This window comes from Boleophthalmus pectinirostris, unplaced genomic scaffold, assembly GCF_026225935.1.
Source record: "Boleophthalmus pectinirostris isolate CB_2022bp ecotype Guang Dong unplaced genomic scaffold, ASM2622593v1 HiC_scaffold_20, whole genome shotgun sequence".
In the NCBI taxonomy this organism is placed as follows: Eukaryota; Metazoa; Chordata; class Actinopteri; order Gobiiformes; family Gobiidae; genus Boleophthalmus; species Boleophthalmus pectinirostris.
In genome coordinates, this window is record NW_026571153.1 from 950,515 (window position 1) to 958,014 (window position 7,500).

Sequence of the window (7,500 nt, forward strand, 5' to 3'; positions counted from 1 at the left end):
TGTAACATTTTTATTATTCCACCGTTATTCAGACTCGTTGGTAACGCGTTCGCTGGAAAAACAACGACTGGAATCGATCGATTAAAGTCACAAACATTTATTCCCTGTTCAGTACAATTGTAATCCAGAGCTCTGGGTCAGATCACTGTCCCTGATGATCTCCAGCTGCACAGGACTCACATCGATCTGAACGCCTGTGTCCCTCAACCCACAAATATAAAACAACAACAACATGAAAATGCAAATGAAATGGTCACGCAGGTTCACGCCAGGTTTACGTTAAAGCCAAGACGACCCCACTGCAGCTGCTCTGTAAAGAATGTCCTTAAACGTTCACATCCTTCACAGCTTTATCTGTATCTTTAAACACATACATCAGATTTCAGTGGTTAAACATCAACTCAGTGTGTAATATTCAAATAATATATCATTGTAATATTTAATATCGCATGCAGTACACTCACAACTTTATTACTTGACATCGTTTTCACCATGACATTAAACATCATCAGATTTTAGAACGTGAGTGCGACCTGATTTCGTTTCTTTTGGTCCCAGGTCCATCGTGACATTCACAGTCAGATTCAACCACACCGAGACCAAAAAGTTGTAGAAATGTATCAGTCCGACTCTTTATTCCTCAGTCAGAAGGTCATTGTTCCTCGTAAATACAACAAAAAGGAAACAAACAAGAAGTAACAGAACAACAAAGTAAAGATCATAACGTATCTGAGTTAAATATTTAAGCTTCTTTTTAAAGGGAAGAGAGTGGAACATGCACAGACTGTAGAAAGAAGTGAACGAAGTGAGCGTTCAGTCAAATGAAGCTCATCGATGTTCACGGTTACAGGTGTGACTCTGGAGCAGGATTCAGATTAGGAATTGGATTTTTTTTTTTTTTTTTCCCCCAGAATATTTTTATTAAGAACCTTAACAGAAAATATACAATGAAATATGCAGTTAACTTGTCTTACCCCCCCCCAATAAAGCATTGCCATACCTGGAAAAATCGATCTGTACATCCCCTTAATGTATATTTAATTTTTTCAAGTTTTAGAAACACCACCATATCTTTAAAAAGAAGGACATTTGTCAGATTTACAGTGTAACAGCAACATACGTCTTGCAATTCGAGAAGTAAAAGCAATAATATCCTCTGTGTAGAAGTCAGAGCTATCGAGGAGTCAGTGATCCCAAATATGGCAATGAGACGACAAGACTGTAGGTTTACTCCAAGAACAGTTGCCATAGTAATAAAATAATTAGACCAATAAGTATGAAGGAGAGCCCTTCCACTTCTCACATTTGTCTTCAGTTTCTGGACACGTTTCAGAGAGTCTTGACTTTGACAAATTCACCCGATGTAAAACTCTGAATTGGATAAGACCAAGTCGAGCACAAGACGTAGTGGACCGTGTTCTACCAACGGCCTCATCCCTGAAATCCTCGCTCAGTTATATTCCCAACTCTTTTTCCCAACTATTCTTAATTCTAAAGCTTGACTGGTCACTTAAGGAATTGGAATTTTTTTAACGGGCAAAACAGCGAAAATAAAAACCCCAAGATCCTGTGTCGCGGGTTAACACGAACATTTCAGATCAAAACGCCGAGTCTCACGGCAGCAGGAACAGAGAGACGAGCCACAATGTCCCAGTGTAAGTCAATGGGAGCCAGAGTCAGAAGGAGCCAGAGGAGCCACACGTGAACTTCCTGTTTGAACCGCGACTTTTAGCATGTTGTTCATTTATATACACAGTCTATGCTTCTGTACAGTTTTTCCATAGGTTCAACTCTTTAACAAATAAACATCTTTTCATTATTTTTGTTCTAATTTTCTAAAATCATACACCACAATCAGAATAAAACCTTGCAGCCCCTGGGCAGAGGAAACAAAAGTCCTGCAGAAATAAACATTAAAATCATCCAAACAAGGACGACTTGAGAGGAGATAACCCCACTCTGAACTAAAAGTAAAGTGCAACCGCTCAATCACAGCTTCTTAAAACCCCAAGGTGCAAACTACAGTGTACGAGCTAAACCTTCCCAAGCACGAACCGACAACTTCAACCAAAATACAGCTAAAAGCTCGAGGACGGCAACTGTTAAAATGTGCAGCAGAGCTAAAGACAAATAATGAAATAACTCTGAAACGATAGACAAAATGAAACTCTCAAAACAAATCTCAGGAACAGTAAATGTAACTTTACCAAAGCAAATCAGTAACAAACCAAACCTGCGATATAAAAAAGACACCGTCAAATCTCAGTAACCCGGCTGAAAAGATCTGACACGGACTGCTTTAAAATAACAATTAAACACATAAAAAACGATTTAAAAGAGCTAAAATAAGCACAGGAAGTTTGTGTCAGACGATTTAAAAAGTAAGAGCGCTTCCTGCTGTCCACATATTGTTGAGCAAAATTTGTACATGATTTTGTATTGATTTTAGTTTTCTTCTATATTTTTTATATAAGAGCAGAGGGTATTACTCCCAATTTACACTAAAGTGTAAGCGCAGCAGCAGAACAAGAGCAGGTGTCACTTTCCATTTGAACTGGTTGAACATTTTACTCCATCAGAGTCTTACGTGTGTCCAGCGGTCGTCATGATTCTACACAACGCTCAGAACGTCTCCACACTTTTATCAGAAAATAAACACGTGGTGTTAAAATAAACTTTGTGTCCTTTCAAACTCCGTTGTGTAAAATTTCTACAGCGACGTAAACACCGAGCGTCGCATCAGGAGCTCGAGGAACGACTCAAACACTCAATCTAAAACACTTGACCACATCAGACAGAAACTTTACAAGAACAAGTGAAGGGAAAGACGTGAAGAGCAACGAGCAAAAGTGAAACGAGACGAGCTTCATGAACGCAGCTCCACAGATACGACTCGTAACACTGCAAAACCTCCACAAAACCTCCTCAAAAGCTCCACTCTGACACTTTAGTTTAGAGATTTAAAACAGAACAGAGACAATCAACAACGAAAATATGAACTATGGGAAAAGTTCAGTCCAGTGGTGTTCACACTTTTTCATCATGTGAGTTACTTACAAAATGACCAAGTCAAAATGATCAACCAAATACAAAGTCAAACAAACTGCACTGAAACACTCTGTGTTCCTTTTTTGGACCCTCCCCCACAGTTTGAGAACCTCTTCTTTAAGAGAACTTCCTCTGGCACTTTACACAAAACTGTGAAAAAAGTGAAGGAAGATTTTTAAACCTGTTTTTTAAAGTTCCAAACTGGAGTTTCATTCTTTTGTGGTTTTGCAGTGATATTTACCAGCCTCTGCACGTTTACCAAACCAAACGCACATCGTGACAAACACAGATGCATTTGTCACTTTTGTTAGACAAACTTCAGCCAAATGTGGCAGTAGGTCTGTTCTGTAGATCCGCTCTATGCTGTAGACCTGCTTTGTGCCAACACTGGAACACAAATTTAGACTGGTTTTTGCTTCACGTTTGGTCTTGTTCTTCTAATCAGCCGCACTGTGGGAGGGGCTTGTGTTGGCTGTACGCAGGAAGGAGCGAGAGCGTGAAAAGGCGAGGGGCGGCGTGCTGACGTGAGGCAGGTGGACAGGTAGGATGTTTAGGAAGTTGAACCTGCCCTGTGATGCACGCTGGTACACGAGGGCACACGCTGTCGCAGACGAGCCGTGCATAGGGAGCGTGTGTGTTTGTGATGCGCCGTAGAGTCTCCGCGGGTTTCAAATGAGCGCACAGGCTGCACTGAGACGCCCCACACGCTCCTGCACCCGCTACAAGTTTATTACCAACAGCAGCGGCCGCAATGAAATATGATCACACTTGTTGAGTGTCACACCTCGAGTGAGAGACAAGACCGAGTCCAAACACGAGTCCGAGACGAGACACGACGATCTACCCACACGACCTCGACGATCGACTGGTAGATCGAGATCGACGTATTGAGCACCACTGGTTTAGAGTCTAAATGTAACAATACACAGAGTTTAGAGTTTAAACGTGAGAATACACAGAGTTTAGAGTTTAAACGTGAGAATACACAGAGGCTGGTGTCACAGGAGCAGCTCTGTTACCTCTGGTGTAAATTGAAGCTTTTAAAAGTACTCGTGTATGCTGGAATTTACACCAGGAGTGTCAGCAGCATGTAACACTTCAGTGAACTGTCTGCATAAAGGATCATTTGACCATATTGACATGGTACTTAAATCATGATCATCAAAAAAAAAAAAAAGTTTATTTGAACACATCTCTCATTTTCTACCTCATCATACTGGTATCTGTTTTGTAGGGAGCTCTGTAGTCCTGCACAGGTCCTCAGACTCTATGATTTTTCCTGAGTTCATTTTGGTGATCACTCAGGAGCTCGTATGTTTCGATTCATTTGTCAATAATTGTGTGATCAGGACCTTCTTAACACTCACACTCTCCTCAGGGTCACATTGACCCAAAGAATTATTTTTTTTCCTTCCCACTCTCTTGGGGCGGGTCAATCAGACCCAAACATTTATTTTCTCGCCTGGCAAGAATTTATTTGAAAATACATTTTTGGATCTGATCAACCTGCCCCAAGAGAGCAGGAAGGAAAAAAAAAATCAGGTCAATGTGCCCCCGAGTAGAGAGTGAGGGTTTTAAAGTGCATGTGACAGGTCTGACTGACTCCAGCAAAACAAATCTAACACAATTATATTTTCATTTTTACTGAAATTGTTCGTCATTTTTTAGTATTTTTTTGTTTATCATTTTACTGTCTGGTAACAGCAGATGTGACAAACATAGAGGTAATTAACTGTTACCTAGCAACCGTAATGTAAATAAAGGCCAAAACACGTCTAAATGACACAATAGTTCTGATTAGACTAATAGAAATAAATGACAACACCTTCATTTAGTTAAATAAATGTTAAAAAGTCCAGAAGAAACATGTTTCTGGTGTGTAATGTGTGAACACTGCTGTGTTTACATTTTTAGATGAGACTGGAGATCCAAACTGTGAACACACAGGGGCCCAGGCACCGGCTGGAGCTGGTGCCTCTGTCACCAAATATGACCCCGATCAGACCAAAGGAGAAAAACCTTTACCCTGAGAGATGAAGGTTTCAGGAGTCCATGAAGGTGCATCTGTAAAGTGAAGAGAAGATGTCGACTTTCTGTAGAGACTCTGTAGAAGGAGAAAACCCCGAACATGTGGTTCAGATAAACAGCCAGTCGACTGGCTGACAGCGAGGATGAGCCTCCTTCATCTCTCCTCTGACGTCGACTTCTTCCACGACGCTCTTAGAAACCTGCATGATGAAGGCCAGAAGCAGAGCAGTGCAGAGGAGTCAGATGCACTCGAGCTCTGTCGTCTGATCTCAAATACTCCTGTATCTCTTCACTGATCTTAGTGTCTCTCATCTCCACCATGGTTTTAAAACAGGTTGATGCAGGTGTCTGGGGAGATGGTTTTGCGTCGAATGGCTTTGAGGTGGATCACAAATTTTTTTAACAGTGTCTTCACTTGACTCTAGGGGGCGCAGTAATCCAGGAATAAATCTCTGATTCGATTCAAGCACAAGACCGAGAAGGAAACGCTGGAAGTAGTGCAAGTGACCACTGTTCATCTCCAGAACTTTGTCGACCACCATCTTTAGAAGGTCAAACACTGGAGGTCTGGAGGAGGACTCTGATGACTCTAGACCCAAGAAGGAGCTCAGCTCTGGAGCCCAGGGTTTGTTGTTGGTAAAACAGTCGTAAACATAAAGAGCAGCAAAGAACTCTTGTACGATCGGGTGCACAAAGAAATACACGTTCTGCTGCAAAAACAGCTGCTCTTGTTGGAGAATGGAGCTGAAAAACCCAGATTCAACTGTGGATTCTTTGAACTCGAGTCCACACTGTTGTAGATCTTCTTCATAAAAGATCAGGTTGTTGTTTAGCAGGTGGATGAAGGCCAGTTTGCCGACTTTAAGGAGGAGCTCTCTTTTAGCTTTTAGAAGCTTGGTTCTCTCTTTCTCTGGGGTCTTGTCATATTTTCTGCTGCTGCGCTTGGTTTGAATAAACACGAACGCTGCCATCATCTCAGTGAGGGTCTGAGGAGCTCCAGTCTGCTCCTCTCCTCCAAAAACCTCCTCAAATAAAACAGAGTACATCCAGCAGAAGATGGGGGATCTGGCACAACAAGTCCAGTGAATGTGATGACTTCACATGTGAAATCACCATTTCAGCGAGCTCTGGTTTGTTCCTGAACCTCTTCCTGAAATATTCTTCCTTCTGGAGATCGTTGAAGCCTTGAATCTCAGTGACTGTGTGGATGAACTCTCCGGGGATCTGATGAGAGGCCGCTGGCCGAGAGGTGACCCAGAGCTGGGCTGAAGGGAGCAGGTTTCCCTGGATCAGGTTCAACACGAGGTTGGACACAGAAGTGACCTCCTGCAGCGATGTGACTCTCTCTGTGTTTCTGAAGTCCAGATCAAACCGGCTCTCATCAAAACCATCCAGGATCAGGATCACTTTAGTCCAGACTAAGACCTGTGGGTCTGTGCCGCTCAGAGCCGGGTGGAAGTCTGTCAGGAGCTGGAGCAAACTTGTCTCATTTTTGATCAAATTAAGCTCTCGAAAAGCCAGACAGAAAACAAAATGAGCATCTTTTTGAGCAGCGCCTTCAGCCCAGTCCACAATGAACTTTTGGACACAAAAAGATTTTCCAATTCCAGCCATTCCATTTGTCAGGACAGTTCTGGTCTTCACTGGTGGAGAATGGAAAAGATCATTGATTTGAGCCTCTTCTACATGAGGATCTGTTCTTTTCATCATCGTGGAGTAGTGTCCTGGGAGAACTTCTCTCTTGCCAAAGTTGATGGACAGTGAAGTGTAGATGTGTTTCAGGGGACTCCTCTCATCTCCGGTTTCCTTCAGTCGTCATAGAAAACCTTTTGAGCATCTCCTCCTTCAGTTTCACAGTTAAGTCAAAGAGTTTATCGTCCCCTGGAACATGAACAAAAAGATGAGTGAGTGTTTGCTGCAGTACCAGAAGTAACCACTTGAGTACAGGTTAGATGATGGACACATGGGCCTAGGTGAGGCCTGGACTCACCTGTCAGGAGTCTGAGCGCCTGTGGAGTTGGTGTGAGTCTCTGTTTGGTTTCACACTGAGGACAGTGGATATGACCTGTTGTCTGTGACTCAGTGTTCTTCATTACACAGCGAGTACAGGCCACATGAGAACAGCTCAGAAACATGGGATCTCCTTCAAAAGCCTCTTCACAAACACAACAACGTGGAACCCAGCGTCTGCAGGAAACAAAAGATTTAAGGCCTATTCATCCTTCATAAGAACTTTGTTCTTGAGGTGATAAGAACAAGAAAAGTTTGTTTAGTCTCTGACATTTCATACTTTAAAATATGTTCTGCTGCTGAGCTGCCCGCCCCCCTCCCCCTCACTCTGCCCCTCCCCTCTCGCCTCCCCTCACTCTGCCCCGCCCCTCGCTCTGCCCCCCCCTCGCTCTGCCCGCCCCCTCATCTCCTCTC

At 42.9% G+C, this 7,500-nt stretch overlaps 1 pseudogene; it reads right to left on the reverse strand.

Annotated features, from left to right (window-relative positions):
* The window catches only part of LOC129409877 (NLR family CARD domain-containing protein 3-like), a 14,238-nt pseudogene that overhangs the window by 6,451 nt on the left and 287 nt on the right, over positions 1 to 7,500 (reverse strand).